This window comes from Enhydra lutris, unplaced genomic scaffold, assembly GCF_002288905.1.
Source record: "Enhydra lutris kenyoni isolate GAN:26980312 unplaced genomic scaffold, ASM228890v2 scaffoldscaffold21, whole genome shotgun sequence".
Lineage (NCBI taxonomy): Eukaryota > Metazoa > Chordata > Mammalia > Carnivora > Mustelidae > Enhydra > Enhydra lutris.
Genome location: NW_019154105.1, coordinates 28,470,356 through 28,491,471, shown reverse-complemented (window position 1 = coordinate 28,491,471; position 21,116 = coordinate 28,470,356). Strand labels below are relative to the sequence as shown.

The window sequence follows — 21,116 nt, the reverse complement described above, 5'->3', positions numbered from 1 at the left end:
AAACTGAACTGAGAAATTCATTTTGCAAGGCTGACATAGTACACAGACTTTATCTTTTTTTTTTTAAGATTTTATTTATTTATTTGACACACAGAGATCACAAGTAGGCAGAGAGGCAGGCAGAAAGAGAGAGAGAGAGAGAGAGAGAAGCAGGCTCCCCGCTGAGCAGAGAGCCTGATGTGGGGCTTGATCCCAGGATCCTGAGATCATGACCCAAGACAAAGGCAGAGGCTTAATCCACTGAACCACCCAGGCACCCCAGTATGCAGACTTTAAAGTATCAACTTTAAACAAGGATGGTTACATATTATGCAGGTCAGAACACCTGCACTGCTAAATTATTCGAAGATGGCCAAAGATGATCCATCTCTGTATAGAACTCCTGGATGTTGGTGTTTTCTAGAGTGGAATTCTGTGTGAATGTTCCAAAAGATTATTATAAATGATGTGTTTGGTCTTTGTATGTTATTTGTTATAGTGACTCTAATAAGTGAAATATGTACCTTTAAAAATAAATGATGCTCTCTTCTCCATCAGGGGTCTAATCTGCTAATGCAACTAGTAAAATTCAAACTTCATAGAAAAGTCCAGAACTTCTATGCACTACACTGTAAACAATAGTTACCTCTGAAATAGTCCATTGTTCTCTGTATTATTCGAATTTTAGATATAAACATGTATTAATTTTATATAAAAGGATAAACTTGGATATTTTTTCTCTAAAGAACGTCACTTAACAACTTGTAGAAATGTTCATGATATAGTGTTAAGCAGAAAAACCAGATCATTAAATAATATTTATAGTATCATCTCATTTTATTAAAAATTATGTATATGTGCATAGATAAACACCTTAATGTTAAACATGTTAAGTTTTTAGTGGAAAGATCATTAGTGTTTTTACTTTCTTCTTTGTGTTGTTCTGTATTTTCTCCTGGTTTATTTTTTAAAATATTTTATTTATTATTTATTTGAGAGAGAGAGAGCATACAGTGGGGGGTGGAAGGAGAGAGGAAGAGGGAGAAGCAGACTCCCTGCTGAGCAGAGAGTCCAATCTGGCGCTCTAACCCAGACACTTAACCAACTGAGCCCCCCAGGCACCCTAATTTATTTTTTAATGGGAAAAATGATAATGTTTTTAAATAGAATATTGTCCAATAACAAAAATTAAAAAAAAAAAAAAAGGCGCCTGGATGGCTCAGTGGGTTAAGCCTCTGCTCTTGGCTCAGGTCATGATCTCAGGGTCCTGGGATGGAGCCCCACATCAGGCTCTCTGCTCAGCAGGGAACCTGCTTCTCCCTCTCTCTTTCTGCCTGCCTCTCTGCCTACTTGTAATCTCTCTCTCTGTCAAATAAATAAATAAAATATTTTTTAAAAAATAAAATAATGTTTTCCAGGGTGCCTAGGTGGTTCAGTCAGTTAAGCCTCCGCCTCCAGCTCAGATAATAATCCCAGAATCCTGGGATAGAGCCCTGCATCAGGCTCCCTACTCAGTCAGGAATCTGCTTCTCCTTCTGTCCTTCCCCGCCCCCATTCGTGATCTCTCTCACACTCTCTCAAATAAATAAAATCTTTTTTAAAATAAATAAAATAAAATCTTTTCCAGGGGCGCCTGGGTGGTTCAGTCGGTTAAGCGGCCAACTCCTGATTTCAGCTCAGGTCATCGTCTCAAGGTCGTAAGATTGAGCCCTGCATCGGGCTCCACACTCAGCAAGGAATCTGCTTGAGATTCTCCCTCTCCTTCTCTCTCGACCTCTCCCCCTGCTTGTGTGTTCTCTCTGTCTCTAAAATAAATAAACACATCTTTAAAAAGAAAGAAAGAAAAGAAAAGAATGTTTTCCAATCCTTGCCCAATCTCACTGTTCAGTTGCAGAGCTAAGGTTGTGGCTTCAAATTTAACGATGTTCCTGGAGTTGTGTAACCATGCAGAACAGGCTTTGCGGGCTACCCCGCCGGGAGGCAGCCCCGTGCCTGCAAACAGCCGCCTCCTGCTTGGCAAAGACCTGGGTTCCACCCTAGCTCTTCACCAAACTGCCAGTGAGACCTCGGCAGAAATCCTTCTAAGCTTCTGTTCCCTCCCCTGTAAGATGGAGATGAGAGTGCCTGCCCTCCGCATTGTAATGATTCTCTCCAGGGGGCTAACAAAAACAATGTATCAATATATACAAAGCAATAAAAATAATAAAATATATATAAAGCAATACTGAAGGGTTCTACAGATGCAAGTTGATGATATTATTACGTAATCCCCAAGCTCGGAGAGGCAACCATCAACTTTCTCACGGAGACAAGAGTTAAATGATGCAAATGGTCTTTCTTTAACGCCTCCCCCCTTGAACTATCACTTTGAGAGGCCAAATTGGTCAGAACAACTATTTAATAATTATCTTTATAGGATTAAAAGCAAGGCATAGTTCCCATGAAAATGAAAACAGAGCTGACACAACATTGTTGCTGTATCTGCTCTTAGCATGCACAGGGACCTGTCAGGCTCACTAAGTCACTTGTTAGCAACTCATGAGAAAAACACATTCTTTTCTCAGGGAGAAACAATTTCACCAAAAAGGGCATAACTCTGATACTCATTAATGCCACCTTCACGATCCACAGAAAATTCACAAAGTAGCCATCATAACATAAAATCTCGATTGATCACAAGCCAAGAACAAAACCATTAAATAACCAAAAACATCTTCCAATACTTCTTTCATTAGCCAAAACATTTTACAAGAAAACAGTGATATAACAGAGGGGTTTAAATGCCAGAAAATATAAGCATGGAAGAGCAAAAAAAATTCTGTTTTGTTCACCACTACAATTCCCACTGACTAGAAATGTTTTTCAAATACATTTTAAAAATTGATTTTAACACGAAAATCATATATATTATGATGTTGGGGCATTGCAAGACCCTAGATCATTCAAGAAAGTTTTCTTTAAAATTAATACATTCAGGCCCCCTGGGTGGCTGAGTCGGCATCCAACTCTTGATTTCTGCTCAGTTGTGATGATCTCAGGGTCATGAGCTCAAGCCCTGTATCTGGCTTGAGATTCCTCTCTCCCTCTGCCCCTTGTCTTTCTCTCTCTCTCTCCCTCTCTATAAATAAATAGATATATAGAGAAAGACATAAAATAAGTGTGTTCTACTAACCAAGGGTGAGAACAAAGACTTTCTGCAATGGTTGGAGGCTTTAATGTGTTATCTTTCCATTTTCTCCTTTGAATCAGACACTATTCAGAATTCTAAAAATTGACCCCCCAAAATTAATAAATTCTGATTAACTGAAGGTTTCCCTGCCTCTTATGTTAGGATATCTCACCCCAATACCTGTTTCACAGTGGAATTCCTCAGGAAATGCATACTGATGAGAGGTGTTTGGGGCAAGTCTTAAAGTTCCATCTTCTACAAAATCTATTGTAATTTTACCATCCATTAATATATATATTATATATATCAATACACGTATTGACTATATTTTAAATCATTTCTTTGGCCCTAAGTACTTACTTCTTTGTATATATGTATCTATGGCTGCCTGTGTATGTCCCACTTTCCCGAGGTTCTCCAAGCTTCTGAAGGACGGATGACTTCCTTTTTCTCTGTCTATGCCCTGGGACAACACAAACACAAACTTTTTATGGAAATCATAAAGGTGAATAAACATATAAAAAGGCAAATAAATACTTAGAGTCCAGCACTTGAGGTCCCCTGGACTCTAATCACATGGAGATTTTGTCAGTCACAAGGAGTATTTGAAATTTAGGATAATTTTTTTCCTTCTTTTCTTACAAATGTATACCTTATACCCAAAAGGAACACATTAAGAGTTCTGATATTTTTCCTTACAAACAATTTGCAGATAACATTCTAACCTGCATTTACTATTTCTGCTTCTCAACATTTGTGGAACCCAAGCTGTGTAATCAGCAGCCCCATGTAGCTTGCTGAGGTGTGAAGGCGAGAGAGAGACAAGAAAGGACGGATTGTTGATTAAGACAGGCTTCCGGCCCTCATGAAGTTAGCAAAGAGAACCCTGTAAGTAATAAAAATCTAATAGGACAATTTTGTGTGTGCGTAGGTCAACTCTGTACAGCTGGGAGATTCACAAAAAGCTTTCCAAAGCAGGGCATATGGAACTGGATCCTAGAGGATGATTAGGAGTTTTCTAGGCATAGAGGAAATGAGCAATCTTGGCAAAGGAAACACCATGTGATAAAGGTAAAGAAAGAAGAAAAAAATCAAATATTTCTTTTTTTTTTTAAGATTTTATTTACTTATTTGACAGAGATCACAAGTAGACAGGGAGGCAGGCAGAGAGAGAGGAGGAAACAGGCTCCCTGCTGAGCAGAGAGCCCAATGCGGAGCTCAATCCCAGGACCCTGGGATCATGACCTGAGCCGAAGGTAGAGGCTTTAACCCACTTGGCCACCCAGGCGCCCCTCAAATGTTTCTAACGGCTGGAATTGGAATGCCTGGGTGCCTGAGGCTCCCCTCATCTCTCACATAGAACGTAGTACTTAGCATCAGGGCACTGACCCATTCTTTTATTATGATGCATTTATAGCTGTGTCTTTCCCGCCAGACTTGAGAGCGGGCACCAGTGAGCACTGGTTTTTATGTCTACAGCATTTTAAATAATGGCTAGTGCAAAATAAACAACGCAAAAAATTATTTTACTTTTGTTACTTCTTTTATTGCCTAAACACTATGTCTACACCACATGTAGTGGTAATAAACATCTACACTCCGTCATCATTTTAATGACTATATTTAAATAGCTATTTCTATGACAGTACAATGTGTACATTTATTATTCCCAGTTGTCTTTAAAATAATTTTATCATGTTCCCTAGAACACAATGTGTTTTAAAAAGAGATTTCATCCCTGGGGATAAAAATATATTATATGTTTATAAAAAAAAATAAAATAAAAAAAAAGAGATTTCATTAGATGTATGAATTTTGGGAGACTCAACATGCTTAATATATTAAAACTTTAAAAATCATATATCAAGGGACATGATTTATCGATAGTTTTTAAAAATCTACTTTGTACTCCATAATTTCCTTTAAATAAGCAACGCAAATTTCCTATTAAATACACTATAGAAATTTAAATTTTATTTGTAAATAAGACCTATTTTTATTATATTGACTAGTCATTATGGGCTTATAGAACTATTAATTTATACATTTATTTTTGTAGCCTATTATCTTATTGAACTTTTTATTAGTTTTAATAGTTTTAAATTAATCTATTGAAGTTTTTTGAGTAGACAATTATATTATCCACAGGTAACATTAATTTTATCTCTGCAAACTGTATACTTTGTTTTGTTTTCCTGTCTTACTGTGTTGAGTAGAAATCATAGAACAATGTTAGATAATATATCAGCACTCTTTGTCTTATTTCAGTCTCTAGAATTTCTTCTATTTTTGCCCATGATTTCAGATAAGTTGTCTTTCTTATGTTAAAGCTTTTTTATTACTAATTTCCTATTTTATCAAAAATAGATATTGAAATTTATCAATTGCCTTCTCATCAATTAAAGCCATATGAATTAAAGCTAAATAGATTGGTACTTTGGAACATTTGTACATTTAAGAACCATTAGTATAATTATAATCACTTGTACCACATAAAGAGGGACCAGAGAATGTAGGCTGCGTATCTTTTTTGACGATATTAGCCTAGTTCATAGCATAGCTCAAAATCTTCACACAGTGGTTGTCTGCTGAGGGGAAGGTACACTATGTTTCTCCTTAAAGGGATGTAGTTACCATCTGTGGAAGGTTTGGTTAGTGCCACAGCCAAAACTTACAATATGGCCACCCAGTTCCCATGTACTCTTTCCCAAGGGGAAAGGTTCTGGCATTATATGGATTTATTCCTTTGACCTATTGATGGGGACACAATAAGACAGTGACTGGCACACAATAGGTACTAAATAAATATTTGTTGAATAATTAATAAGTAAAAAAAATATTTAAGTTATAAGTGGCATTTTTGGAAGTAGTTCTTGGACCCTTCTTTCAATTTTGCCTGTAATTTTTCATCAATTAAATTTTTACTTCTAAAATTAAATTTAGGGCACCTGGGTAGCTCAGTCGTTTAAGTGGCTGCCTTCAGCTCAGGTCATGATCCCGGGATCCTGGGATCAAGTCCTGCATCCGGCTCCCTGCTTAGTGGAGAGCCTGCTTCTCCTTCTGACTCTACCTGCCGCTCTGCCTATTTGTGCTCTCTTTCTGGCAAATTAATAAATACAATCTTTTTAATTAATTAACTAGTTCATTAATTAAAATAAAATTTAGACATTTGTTTTTGTAGAAAATAATCTATTTTATCCAGACTTTTTACACATACTGACTTCACAGCCTAAAAAAATTACCTCCCTGAAAAAGACAAAGATCATAATCGCTGTTTTGTTATCTTCACTTAAAGACGTATTTGACTACCCTTCCCCGCCAACCCTTCCCTGCTTTCTTTTCTTTTCTTTTCTTTGTTATTTCTAAGGGGTAAGGCATTTAATTTAAACTTTACTTATTATTTCTAACTTTGACTGTGGGCAGAGAATGCAGCCTGTACACTTCTTTGCCTTACTGAGATTATTCTGTGATCAGAGTTTATAAACATTTCAAGTGTAGAGAAAAGAGGGTGTAATCCTCTATGGTATATAAAGTGTAATCAATAACTATCGGGTCTTTTATTTCCAGTTATTCTGATACTCCCACCTAACCCTATCCTCTTTCGTCTCCCTGCTTGATCCAACAAAGACATAAGTGAAAGATGTGTATGGAAAGAATGCCAAGAGAAGGAATGAATGTAATTGAACAAATTAAGGGGTATATAAACAAAAAGATCGAAATGTAAAAAGCCAACTGTAAGACATGTGTTTATTGATAGGAACATTTTAAAAACTTAGTTTAATAGTGTCTAACTCTCTAACATAGAATGAAATGACAAGAATTTATAATCCCATAACCTTGGCACAATATGATAAAGATATTTTTAATGATAAAGAATGATAAAAGAATAATTTTTTTAAGATTTTATTTATTTATTTATTTGAAAGAGAGCGAGAGTGAGAGAGAATGATCGGGGTGAGGGGTAGAGGGAGAAGCAGACTCCCAGCTGAGCAGGGAGACTGATGAGGGGCTCAATCCTAGGACTTTGGGATCATGACGTTAACAGAAGGCAGATGCTTAACCCATTGAGCCACCCAGGTGCCCCTAAAGAGTAGTTTTTAAATTTATAAAAACAAAACATGATCGGGGCGCCTGGGTGGCTCAGTGGGTTAAGCATCTGCCTTTGGCTCAGGTCATGATCCCAGGGTCCTGGGATTGAGCCCCACGTTGGGCTCTCTGCTCAGTGGGGAGCCTGCTTCCCCCTCTCTCTCTCTGCCCGCCTCTCTGCCTATTTGTGATCTCTGTCTGTCAAATAAATAAATAAAATATTTTTAAAAATAAAATAAAACATGACAGTAACAAAAAGTCTAATTAAAATATACATGCCTATCATGGAGAATTAAGAAAAGAAGGCAAGGTGATTTCAATTGGGGCTCCATCACACAACAGTAATACTTTGCCTTCAGGAACCCACTTAATCTCTTTAAACCACTTATTTATCTCTAAAAGGGGGTGTGCAGAGTGCTATAATAGTGTTTATAAAGTACCTAAAACTTAAAAAGTTCTCAACGAGCTCATATTTTCAGGAGTTAATTTTTTATTAAGATTTATATGAATTTAATGGTGTTCAATCTCCAAACATTCGAAAGAGAAAGAAAACCCAGTATATGGTACTTCCTTTGCAGGAAGACAAATCTGCCAAAGTTACTGTTTCTGACTTCTAAAAATGAACTTGAAATTTGCAAAAAAGAGGTGGTATTTACTGTGTTGTGATATTCAGACTAGTAGACTCCTATTACCAGGTCTTTATTTATTATTATGTTTAACTAAAAGTGTATTTTAGTAGAATATTCACTTGTCGGTGAAAAATACAAGCAATCACCAGCTGTAAATAGAAAGCACGTAAGATAGAAAACAAAGCAAATGCTGATAACTTTAATAAATCAAAACAGAGCTAGAAGCATTATGTGAAAATACAACAGTAATTACTACTGGGTTCTTACCTTTGGTTGCTTAAGCAATATATCTGTGTCTTCTAGAAATGGAAGTCAGTGGCATATCCAAAATAAACAGGGATAGAGTATAAATCTTGACATTGTCAAAATCCAGGTCCTAATTTTTTAAAATAATAAATCTGCTGATCTTTTTCTTTTCTGTAAACATGTGCAAATGGCTAGTTTTCCTACCTAATCATTCCCAAGGAAAGAAACAGTTCTGTGGCATTGGCAAAGGAGGATTTTCATGGGTCATTATTGGATTTGCGGATTTATATACGGATGAAAATAACAGCAACCAAATCACCATTATCCTTAGCTTGACCCGGAGCTTATTAATATGTATGAGTTAGAGATAAAAGGGGGTTGCTCAGAGCTACACCTCTCGACAAATCTGAAAGTGAAGTTAGCCAAGGGTAATATTGCCTAATGGATTTTATTAAAGTTACACTATCAATTCACCCAGGGTTATAATCCTGAAAGAATTGTTTGGGTTTAGGGATGCCTGGGTGGCTCAGTCAGTTCAGCGTCTACCCTCAACTCAGGTCATGATCCTAGGGTCCTGAGATTGAGTCCCACATGGGGCTCCCTGCTTGGAAGGGATCCTGCTTCTCCTGCTGCTCCCCCTGTTTTGTGCTTTCTCTCTCTCTGACAAATAAAATGAATAAAATCTTTTTTTAAAAAAAAGAAGGAATTGTTTAGATTTTTGCAATATATGATTAAATTTCTAAATACAGTGTGATCCTATTAAAAACTATTAAAAACTATTAAAATATAGAGTAAATTATTTATTCATTTTGTGAAGAATTGCATGTGTGAAACGTACCTGATCAACAGATAAAATAACATGAGTCTGAGCTTGCCTGAAAGGATAGTTCTTATTTCAGCTGTGCAAAAAACATTAAGTTATGCCAGTTAGCATCTCAGTGTTATTCTAATGACCCAAAAAAATTTTCCCTAAGAATTTTTAGTGCAACATTTGACAATTTACATAGTCTCAAAACTTTGGCTTATGACTGAAATTCATGAACAATCTGAAATATTCTCTCCATTTAGCAAAACTGCTTTCATTTCAGTCTATCAGCTCCCAAAATACATCTTTCTTTCTCCGGTACTTGCACTATATGTCCTGCTGAGTAATTAGTCGTTGAACAACCCAGTAATGTTTGCCATTCCAGTTGGATGACCTCAGCACCCAGTGGGCTCCAAGGTTCTCAAAATGGGAGATCCCCCACGGTACCTGACAGAGAAAATTAGCGGAGTACTGAGTACTCTTTTCTTTTGGAAAGTTGGCTTTTGGGTTCTAGAATTTTAAAAGTAATATTTAATTTCTAATTATAAAAGAAAATATGTTTCATAAAACATGGCTATTACAGAAAGGAAGAAAACAAAACTGAAATGTGTTTACCTTACTCATATTCTTATCATAATCAATATTAACATTTTGGTTCATACTCTCATATGTAGTTTTTATATAAAATTATTCTGGTTTTATTTAATATTACTGTATCATTTTTTATTACTAAATATGTACCCAAAGTGTCCTTTCAAAGACTGCATCACATTCACATTCCATCATATTCCATTATTACATAATTTATGGATAGATTTCAATTTCATTGGACATTTTTCTTCTGGTCTAAATTTTTCAAAAGGAATGTTCTTATTTTTAAATCATTATGCACAACTGTGATCACTTATTATTTTCTTAGGAATGAGATTACTAGATTAAAGAGTATTACCATTTTTATTACTTCAAATTTGTATTGCCAGTATAATTTCCAGAAAATCTGGTTACCTGTTTGACTGTATAACATTAAGTAAACAACTGTCATTTGTAATTTGTTGACTTCTTATAATTTTTCTTTTTTTTTTTTTTTATTTTAAATCTTTTTTTTTTTTTTTATTTATTCATGGACAGAGAGAGATCACAAGTAGGCAGAGAGGCAGGCAGAGAGAGAGAGAGGAGGAAGCAGGCTCCCCGCTGAGCAGAGAGCCCGATGCGGGACTCGATCCCAGGACACTGAGATCATGACCTGAGCCGAAGGCAGAGGCTTAACCCACTGAGCCACCCAGGCGTCCCAACTTCTTATAATTTTTCAATCAGTATGTTACCAATATACTATTTTAACCTACTTTTTTGTAACTTATAACACATAGCCTTTAAACTGCTAGAATGTGTGTTTTTGATAAACCCACTCCATTACATACTTCCTCCAAACTAACCAATGTAGTCACTTAGGTCACAATTGAGTTTTATGATAAAATGCTATTGTGTCAGTCTCTCTCTCTTTTTTTTTTTACAATGCATGCTTGTTATTTTAATTTCAATCTGGGTGTGTCAGTCTCTTTAAGCAGAATTACATAATCTGCTAAGGAAAATAAACCCCTTGCTTTGCATAACACGGAGGTATCTTAAACCCATCTCTATGAAATTAATTGAAAACATTTCAAAAAGCATGAAATGGTAGAAAATATTGAAATCACCCACAGAAAGGATAGTAAGTAATGAAGAGACATACAAAGAGAACTCCCCACTCCCCTCCCCACTAAAACCCTCAGTTTGTTTCCCGGAGTCCAGAGTCTCTCATGGTTCAGCTCCCTGATTTCTCCCCCTTTGGATTTCCCTCCCTTCCTCTAGTGTCCTCCATGCTATTGCTTATGTTCCACATATGAGCGAAACCATACACTAATTGTCTTTCTCTGCTTGACTTACTTCACTTAACATAATCCTCTCCAGTTCCATCCATGTGGTTGTAAATGGTGGGTCTTCATCATTTCTGATGGCTGAGTAATATTCCATTGTATTTATGGACTACATCTTCATTCATTCATCTGTTGGAGGGCATCTCAGCTCCTTCTACAGTTTGGCTGTTGTGGCCATAGCTGCTATGAACATGGGGGTAGCTGTGCCCCTTATTTTCACAACATCTGTATCTTTGGGGTAAATACCCAGTAGTGCAATGGCTGGGTCATAGGGTAGCCCTATTTTTAACCTGCTGAGGAACCCACACTGTTTTCGAAAGTGACTGCACCAATTTGCATTCTCTAGACCTATCTCTTATGTGAAAGACAAAACTAAAACAAATACACCTGAAAATAAAACAAGATGACAAGATTGGGAATTTGTTCATGGAATATTCATTTTCTCATGGATTGTTTCTTATTTGAAACTTTCTTAAATGATTTAATGAATTAAATAGTTGGAGCAATAATTTTAATCAAAATTTCTTCCTTCTGCCCATTTAACTTCCAGTTGACATCATGAAACTTCACAGAACTTGTGATTATAAAACAGTTCTTGCCCCAGTGAATCTTAATGCGAGGTCTTCGAGCGCAATGGTCCAGAAAGAATTCTTGAGACATTTACAGTGCAACTTACTAAGTTCATGTAAGTAGTACAGGGGCAGGACCCTTGGACAGAAAGAGCTGCACATTTTGCCCTATGAGGCTGGTAGTTATTGACTTAGTAATCAAAGGGAAGGGGGCATGCAGGGAGTATCAGATTACTTCGAATTTCTTCGAATTTCCATGCCTAAAACTAATTTTGCAAGATTCCTGTGCTGCTTATCATTCAGTTCAATATTAACTCTTGGTAAAATATACAGGCAGTGGTGAGACCCTTAAGGAATGTAGCAAATAGCAAATATTTGATCCTCATCCAAACTGTGCAAGCTTTAGGTCAGCCTTCTGGGCTAAGGGTAAATATTTTCCTGCCTCAAAATCAAATCCCTCAACCAGTCTCTCTCTCTCCCTCCATATCTCAATCTCTCTCTCTCTCGCTCTCTCTCTCACACACACACACACATACTCACACGAAATTCTTTACCTCTTTGGAATGACTCATTTGTTTTATCTCAAATGCACCTTTCTTTACCATCTCTCACACTTCTTTCTTCTACCTTTTCCCCTCCAAAACCATAATTAAGGATGAACTTTTTAAGGGTGCCTGGGTGGCTCAGTGGGTTAAAGCCTCTTCCTTCAGCTTGGGTCATGATCTCAGGGTCCTGGGATCGAGCCCCGCATTGGGCTCTCTGCTCAGCAGGGAGCCTGCTTACTCCTCTCTCTCTCTGCCTACTTGTGATCTATCTGTCAAATAAATAAATAAAATATTAAAAAAAAAGGATGAACTTTTTATTATCCCAGTTCTCGGGATAATGCTCTTTAGCTGTGTAGTCTAGAGACAAAATGACTTAATCTTCCTGAATTTCCATTTCCTCTGTGAAATGAAAATGTAATGCCTACCTCATTAGGTTTTTGTGAAGATAAATGGAGCAAGGTTATAGAGTGTCACACACTTTTGGTATACACATTAAATGTTCTCTCCCTCTCCTTCTCTTTTCTCTGAGCTCTTAGACTGCATCTAAAGCTTTGCTGCCCATGGCTGAGGTCTCACCAGTCCTCGATATGTTGTCACGGGACTCCTGGAAGCCAGGTACATGCAGCTATTAATAGCTAACTTATGTAAAGCTGTAGAACCATTATTTATATCTGGTTTCTAAATAATTTATTATATAATTCTAGTAAAGTATGATCAAGTGAAATAATTCATTTTTTAAATGAAAATCTGTTTTTTGTGTGTAGAGCACTTAACAATGTGAAATACTAATCAATCGTTCGTAAAGGCATAGAATTTGTTGAAGTGTTCTTTTGTTCATTCAACATATAATTCCTAAGCACCACACTGTACTGGGCAATGTTTGAAGGTCTGGATGGGAGCACACACAAGCCTTTTCCTTAGAGACAGTAACCAGAGAAGAGATGTTTACAATACAAGATGGTTAAGAGCTGAGGAAGCACTTACAGGAGCTCTAAGATTTGGGGAGGAGAGGAGCTCGACCAGAAGACTGCCAGGGGAAAATTATCTCCGCTGAAATTGAAGGTAAGTAGGAATGTTGTTTTCACACATTAAAACATACATACTACGATATTTTTCTGATTTACTCAAGCTTCAAAGGGTAAGAGTATGTTTTATTTTGTTTTGTTTTGTTTTCCCCTCTAAAGTGTGATGAGCTTGACCTAGCCCACTATCCATGGATTTCTTTTCTTGGGACCTGCAGTAACCTTGACTGATGGAAAGAACAGAGCCACATTGGATTACCTGTTTAGTAGGCTACTTTTAGTCTGGTTCCGGGTCTTGCTTGGTCAGCTCCCTTTAATCTTTATAATCCTATTTAAACTGCCTCTTACTATAAATGCTCATTTGCATGACATTGACTCTTGTATTTTCATTTCAAAAATCACGTGATTCCAGGGATTCTGGCTCTTGACCCTAGATTATTAAATATTTGATAGTCTGCCTTCCAACCCACCAAGACTTTTAGCCAGAGTGGTCAGTGATGTCTTCTCAGCATTTATAACCATAATAATTAAATGTCATGTAATTAACTGTTTAATGTTTGTCTTCCCTGTAAGAAATGTAAACATCAAGGAGTCAGGCCCTGTGTCTGTGTTGTTCATCACTGTATCTCTACTGTCTACCATCATTCTATAGTAACCGATATTACAAGACCCCCTCATAAATTACTATGCAAATTAAAATAAAATGTTTATTATTATGTCTGAATTTAACTGGCCTCAAAAACTTATAGAATTTTGATTAATCCTCTTATATGTAAGGAGAAGATGAGTCATGGAATTTTAGCACCTGATGTTCTTAGAATATTGGAAATAATAAACTTTGGAGTCAGACTAATGTAGACTTGCATCCTTGGTCTTGGGCAAATTATTTAACTCCTGTGAGGCTCTGTTTTTTTCATCAGTATAATGGGACGACTTCTTTGTTTCAAGTTATAGTAATTAGAGATAATCTACATTAAAACTCTTCCCACAGTTTCTGGCACAAATCAGGCCCTCATTATGTAACTATTAAGATTATTATTACTTTACTGAGAAATAGTTCCTGAAGCCCACACTATTAGTAATTTGCTGTTAGATATCAGGTAAACAACAGAATTAGATAGATAAAATATCGCAAGGATTCAGAGTAGGAATGACTCTGTCATGCAGAAGTGTGTAGTTGTACCAGAGGATTTTAAGTCTTTTTTTTTTTAATTTAATTTTACTTTTTTCAGTGTTCCATGATTCATTGTTTATGCACCACACCCAGTGCTTAAGTCTTTTAGGTAAATATGAAAACATTTCAAATTTTGTAACTTTGTGCCTTCAGTATGCTAGGATTCTGCAGAATCTACAGTGGAAATATGGTTGCTTACTTACCTTCCTAAAACTAGCTTTGGATTCAGCTTCCTCAGATAAGCCAAATCTTCTATGATACCTAACTTTTTAAATTTGGTCGCTGTGCCCCTTCTCCCACAGGCCCACCCCTAACATGAGCAGGACTGAGTGAGGCAAGAGAACACATAGAGGCCTACAAAGCACATGCCTAAATATTTAAAATCAAGCTAATGAAGTATTAAATAAAATGTGTTTCATTTTCACCTTGAAAAACACCTTTGTAACCAAAAATATATATATATATATATATCAAATCTGTAAAATAGATTGTTTTAACATGATTGAAACTTGGCTTGATGTCAAAGATAACTGGATTTAATTTTTTTTTGAAGATTTTATTTATTTATTTGACAGACAGAGATCACAAGTAGGCAGAGAGGCAGGCAGAGAGAGAGAGGAGGAAGCAGGCTCCCCATTGAGCAGAGAGCCCGATGCGGGGCTCAATCCCAGGGCCCTGGGATCATGACCTGAGCCGAAGGCAGAGGCTTTAACCACTGAGCCACCCAGGCATCCCTGGATTTAATTATTTTATGTGTCTGGTGGGCCTATTGGTGGGCCAGGGATATTCATTAAGTAATAAAATAAAGATATACATAAATGATAATTTACTATATATTACATACAATTTATTTTTCTACCTTTTCAGGAAAATTACTAAATGCCTTATAATAATCAAGATTTTACATTATTTGTGTTCTATTGATAGTAGGGCCAAGTTCGATAATCTTTTTCTTAAAGCCTTTACTTTGAGACATGATGGAAAATGGAAAAACCTTATAGGTACACATGGAAAAGTAAGATGTGATCACAGTTAAAAGTGAAGCAATCTAACTAGACAGCTTTAATGCCTGTCCACTAACGTAGAAGCTGAAGTTCTGAGTGTGACATGTCGTAGGGCTGAAAGGAATAGTAATTAGTATTCCGCTCCTTCTTATTCACCCTCTCCTTCAACAGAATCTATACCAACCTCCTTGTAATCCTTCTCAAGGGCAGCCATATCCTCATGGGCATCAGAAAACTCTCCTTCCTCCATGCCCTCCCCCACATACCAATGAACAAAGGCACGCTTGGCATACAGCAGGTCAAACTTGTGGTCTAGGTGAGACCAGGCCCCAGCGATGGCTCTGGTGTTGCTCAGCATGCTCACAGCTCGCTGTACGTTGGCCAAGTCTCCACCAGGTACCACAGTGGGAGGCTGGTAATTAATGCCCACTCTGAAGCCCGTGGGGCACCAGTCCACAAACTGGATGGTACGCTTGGTCTTGGCGGCAATGGCAGCACTGACATCTTTGGGAACCACATCACCACGGTACAAAAGGCAGCAACCCAGGTATTTACTATGGAGGGATCACATTTCACCATCTGGCTGGCTGGCTCAAAGCATGCACGCATTGGTGATCTCTGCTATAGAAAGCTGTTCATGGTAGGCTTTGCAGATGAGATGACAGGAGCATATGAGGCCTGAGGGAAGTGCATGTGGGGATAGGACTCCAGGTTGGTCTAGACTGCTGTCAGATCAGCATGCAGGGCTCCATCAAATCTGGGGGAAGTGGTGATGGAAGAAATACCTCGCTAATAAGGTGGTTAAAGTTACTGTAGGTTGGGCATTCAATATCAAGGTTTCTATGACAGATGTCATAGATGGCCTCGTGGTCTACCATGAAGGCACAATCAGAGTGCTGCAGGGGGCCCTGGGTAGTAATGAAGGAGTTGTAGGGCTCAACTACAGCTGTGCAAATCTGGGGGGCTAAACGGAGAACTCCAGCTTGGACTTTTTGCCATAATCGACAGAGAGACGTTCTATCAGCAGGGAGGTGAACCTTGAACAAGTTCCCCTCCAAAACTGTGTAAAACCAGAAAGCCTTGCATGCATTGGTCAGCCAATTTCTGAATTTGGTTCAAAACAAGGTCAATGATCTCCTTGCCAGTGGTGTAGTACCCTCAGACATGGTTACTAGCAGCATCTTCCTTGCCTGTGATGGGCTGCTCAGGGTAGAAAAGCTGGCAGTCGGTGCCAGTGTGAACTTTATCAATGACTGTGGGTTCCAGGTCTACAAACACTAAGAAGGCGTTGAAGGTGTGCTTGCCAGATCCCATCTCACTGAACAAGGTGTTGAAGGAGTCATCTCCGCCTCCAGTGGTCTGGTCACTTGACATCTGGCCATTAGGTTGGAAGTGTTCCAGGCAATAGAGTTCCCAATAGGCATTGCCAATCTGGAAACCAGCCTGGCCAATGTGGATGAAGATACGCTCATACATGGTAGCTACGGGATAGCAAGGGCAGGTGACAGGAGTGGACATTAGTCCCAGTTACCATCCCTGATAAGCTAAGAGTCGAGGTTAAGTAATGCACTCAAGTTAGATCATACTTCTTGAGTCATCATGGAGTTTACATCATTTTGTTAATTTCTATGTAGGCAAACTTCGTATTGTTTGCCAATACAACTCATAAAATGATACTTAGATTTAGAAATAAATCATAAATTTTAAATATCATGTTTCAATATTGCACTTGGCTCTTATAAGTCACCTATATTATGGACTTGGCTTTGCTTGTGACAATGTAGCTTGATTCCAAACTGGACAAAAGATTTGAAACAACTGTCTTCAAAATACTGCACAATAGCATGGGAGTATATTTGAGAGAAGGGGAGAAAATGAGTTGAACCCTGCCCAAAGGCAATTTCTGAACTATGACATAAGAAAAAGGAGATAAAGCAGAGCCTAATGGTCTAGCTTAGTTGAGGAGCCTGAAATATGATCTTGGAGACCAAAGTGGTTAAAATTGCAGAACAGAGTTCCAGAGAGGAGGAAACTGTGAAGACAAAGAGTTCCAGAAATCTGCAAAGAGGTCTTCTCAAGTCTTTGGTGGAATAAAATAAAATAAAATGCATCTTCAAGTCATTTACAAGAAATGGCTTTTTAAAAAGACTTTATTTATTTGTTAGAGAGAGAGAGAGAGCGTGAAATGGAGGAAGAGGGAGAGAGAATCTGAAGCAGACTCCATGCTGAGTGCAGAGCCCAACCCGGGGCTCAATCTCACCACCATAAGATCATGACCTGAGCCAAAACCCAGTCTGCTGCTCAACCCACCCAGAAGCCCCATGTACAAGAAATGTTTTAAACAGAGAGGTAAGGGGATAGAAGAAGGTAGAACGTGTCAACTCTAGTAATAAAACAGCTGATTTAGCTATATTAGTATCAAAGTAAATTCAAATCAAAAAGTTATTCTTAGAAATACACAAGAACATTGAATAATGATTGAAGTGTCAATTGGTTAAGAAGCCATAACAACCCAACTTGTATGTGCACCTAATGACAAATCTTCAAAAATTCATGAAACAAAAACTGGCATCACTAAATTTGTAGACAAACTCACAACTGCATGTGATTTTAATACTTTATTCTCAGTAATTGATAGGACGAATGTAAAAATCATTAGTAAACTAGATTTTGAGCAACCAATTTATCCTAACTGACATTTATATAACACTATACCCAACAATGGCAGAATTTATATTTTAAATTTTACTTGGAACGTTCACCAAGACAAGCCATACGCTAGGCCAGAAGCCAAATCTCAGTAAATTTCAGAGGGCTGTAAGTATAAAGAATATATTCTGTGTTCAAAACAGAATTAAATCAGAAATCAATAGTAGAAGGGTATCTGGAAAATCTCCAAATATGTGGAAATCAAGCAACATACTCCAAAATAGCCCATGGTCAAAGAAGAAATCACTAGGAAAGTTTTAGAATACTCTGAACTAAATGATAAAAAAAAAAAAATCAGAATTTGCTGTATGCAGCTAAAGCAGTATTTGAAGCCAAATTAGTTTTAAATGTTTGAATTAGAAGGAGTTAAGTTTTAAAAATAAATGATCTTTCCTGATATGAGGAAGTTGAGAGGCAACGTGGAGGGTTTTGGGGGTAGGAAAGGAATAAATGAAACATGATGGGATGAAGAGGGAGACAAACCGTAAGAGACTCTTTTTTTTTTTTTTTTTTAGATTTTATTTATTTGACAGAGATCACAAGTAGGCAGAGAGGCAGGCAGAGAGAGAGGAGGAGGAAGCAGGCTCCCTGCAGAGCAGAGAGCCCGATGTGGGGCTCCATCCCAGGACCCTGGGATCATGACCCGAGCCAAAAATGACCCGAGCTTAAAATAACTCTCACACAGGTGCCAAATAATTAATAAATAATACTTTAGATCACATTTACAATCATCATCAATCTTTAATCAAGGCAAGAGGCTTTAACCCACTGAGCCACCCAGGCGCCCCCCCCCCCCCCCCCCCCCCCCCCCAAACACACCTAAGAGACTCTTAATCTCTCAAAACAAACTACCGGTTGTGGGGAGGGGGGTAGGGAAAGGGTGGCTGAGTTATGGGCTTTGGGGAAGGTACGTGCTATGGTGAGTGCTGTGAAGTGTGTAAACCTAGTGATTCACCATCCTGTACCCCTGGGGCCAATAATACAATATATGTTAATAAAAAAAAATTAAAATTAAATAAAAAATTAAAATCAATGATCTATGTTTCCACCTTAGAAACTAGAAGTAAATTAAAGTCGGTGTAGAAGGAAAGAAGTAAAAATAAAATAATAAATAAACATATCGAGGGGCGCCTGGGTGGCTCAGTGGGTTAAAGCCTCTGCCTTCGGCTCAGGTCATGATCGTGGGGTCCTGGGATCAAGCCCCGCATAGGGCTTTCTGCTCAGCAGGGAGCCTGCTTCCTCGTCTCTCTCTCTCTGCCTGCCTCTCTGCCTCTCTGCCTCTCTGTGATCCCTCTCTATCAAATAAATAAATAAAATCTTTTTAAAAAACATAAGTAAACATATCAAATACATAATAGTGATAATAATAATAATAGCAGAAGCTAATGAAATCTTAGAAGTCAGTAAAGAAAATCAATAAAAGTAAGAACTGGTTCTTGGAATAATTAATAAAGGGCACCTGGCTGGCTCAGTAGTGGAGCATGAGACTCTTGACCTCGGGGTTTTAAGTCCGATTACTTGAAAGTAAAATCTTTAAAGAAAATAAAAAATGAATCAAAACCTCCTAGAAGACTAATTGAGAAAAAAATAAGGGATCACTAATTCTCAACTGTAGACTTGGCACAGTTCACTGGTGGGCCAGTTGGAGATTTTTTGATGCTCCTCTTTTGGTTACATAAACACCATGCTTTTGGGGGGAATAAAAATCCCCAAAATTAATGTCACTCAAGACAGTCTATGGTGCTGTAACAGTGTAATATCCAAACTCATCCAGAAATAGGCAGTGAAGGAAAATATAAAGTTCTGCTTAGGCAACAGTTAAACTGAGAAAACAAGGATCCTAAATAAGGTTAAATTTTTTTTTTCTGAAAGGTTAAATATTTATTTTTCTCCTTATTATCAGAACTGAAAAACAAGAATGACAGCAAAGTGCCTCCTACCTAAAATAGACCTTAATAAGAAATGGGAATCCAATTTTTATAAGAAATCATCTGGGTGTTACATTTTTAGTGGGTTTGTTTAAAAAAAAAATCCAATTAGCAAATAGGATAAGAGCATAGACTCTGAAGCCAGACTTCATTAGTTAGCATTCCAACTCCACCACTTGCCAGCTATGTGTCCATAAACAAGTTACTTAATGTCTGTGTGCCTCTCTTTCCTCATCTGTAAAGTAGGGGTTAATAATATTATCGCCAACCCATTATAATTTAAAAGGCAAATACTTATACGTGCTTAAAATAACTCTCACACAGGTGCCAAATAATTAATAAATAATACTTTAGATCACATTTACAATCATCATCAATCTTTAATCAAGGCAAATTTTTCAAGTCTGATGTTCAAACAAAACGTTTAAATAGAAATCTAAGTTCTAAGACTTATCGTCCAAATTTTGGCATAAATCGCCCTCCATTCCAATTTTCACCTAGTCCCCCCATGATATTCCTTCTCCACCAAGCCATCCACACATAAAAGCGTGTGCCTCGTATTGTTGAACTGACTGTTCTTAACTCTTCGTTTATCAGCCTAAGAAGAAGAAAAGCAAGATTGAGGCCGCTGTCATGAAACTCTTAGGTAATAAAGTTAATAGCACTGTTCATAGTACCTAGAGCAAAGGCAAGGTGAGCAGAGGAGAGATTTTTCATTGTTGAAGTCCCAGAACACAGAGACATCCCACTTCTGCGGCAAAGGTTTTAACAGGAATTATACCCATTTCATACCGGATAATGACCTACCACCAGGCCTTTCACCAACTAATTGGTTAAGTTACTTAACCTTGCTCTTTGCCTCTGATCCCTCATCTGTAAAAAGTGGCCATTATAAGACTAGGTTGTGAGATACAATGGGTACCCACATACGTACGGCAAAGAATATCATAAATGTTAGCTACTACTATTTTGTGGGAATCAGTCGTTTCCGTTTGAGCCTTGTCTCTGCTTTAGGATTTATGGTAATAATTGCAGGACTTAGAAAAAAAGGGTTTTGGGGGACATGAGTTTGAAGCCGAGGGACCGCGGGGAGAATCTGATAGCACCAGAAGGGCAAAATCTGTTAGAATCAACTTAAGCCTGGTAATCAGAGCTGAAGCCCAATGGCCGGCAACTTCCTTCCAGAGCCGCTAACACCTGCAGCAGGGCCCTCGGAAAATTTCTGGACCTCGGAAGAAGGCAGAAGGGGTGCTCAGCACAGCCTTTACTCCACTAAACTGCCGCAGAGTTGGCTCCGCGGCCTGCACGCTCCGGGGGGCGTCTTTACCCTGAGAAGTG

General features: G+C 37.9%; 1 protein-coding gene and 1 pseudogene across 1 annotated transcript in view; both read right to left on the bottom strand.

The window, feature by feature from the left end:
• The window catches only part of LOC111149226 (cyclic nucleotide gated channel alpha 1), a 35,590-nt gene extending 27,280 nt beyond the window's left edge, over positions 1 to 8,310 (bottom strand). Inside the window, exon 1 of the mRNA XM_022506174.1 lies at positions 8,131 to 8,310. The gene's annotated coding sequence lies outside the window, so the exon portion shown is untranslated. The remainder of the gene's footprint in view (positions 1 to 8,130) is intronic.
• A 6,979-nt stretch (positions 8,311 to 15,289) lies between these two features.
• LOC111148977 lies at positions 15,290 to 16,617 on the bottom strand (annotated as a pseudogene).
• Between the last annotated feature and the right edge of the window lie 4,499 nt (positions 16,618 to 21,116).